Source organism: Monoraphidium neglectum (genome assembly GCF_000611645.1).
Source record: "Monoraphidium neglectum strain SAG 48.87 unplaced genomic scaffold scaffold00761, whole genome shotgun sequence".
Lineage (NCBI taxonomy): Eukaryota > Viridiplantae > Chlorophyta > Chlorophyceae > Sphaeropleales > Selenastraceae > Monoraphidium > Monoraphidium neglectum.
In genome coordinates this window covers 973-1,440 of record NW_014012867.1, presented here as the reverse complement: position 1 = coordinate 1,440, position 468 = coordinate 973, and positions in this window count along the sequence as shown.

The following is a 468-nucleotide window of genomic DNA, read 5'->3' as shown; positions in this document are numbered from 1 at the left end:
GCCTCTGCCGCCAGCTTTGCCTTGATGCGTGCGAGGTAGCCCATCCGCTTGCGTGCGCCCGCAGCTGGGGCCGCCGCGCCGCCCGGCGGCGCCTGCGACGCTCCAGCGCCGCCGCTCTCAGACGGCGCGCGCGCGCCGGCTCTCGCGCCAGCGCTGGCGGCTGCTGCGCCGTTGTCCAATGGCTGGAAAGGCTGCGTTGCCCCCGGCACCCGGCGTTTCGGCGCCGACTCGGCCGCGGACGCCAAAGGCGACAGCGGCGCCGCTGCACCCGCAGCAGCGCCGAGCCCCGCGGCAGCCCCGCCCTCCGCGTCTCCGCCGCTCTCCTCGCCCGCCAGCAGGCTTATGAAGTCGTCAGCCTGCGCCGCGCGCCGCTTGCTGCCCCCAGCCCTGCCCCTTGCGCCGGGGCTCGCGCGCCTGCGCTTGCCCGCACTGCCAGGTTCGTTGGCGTGCAGGGGCAGGCCGGCTGCA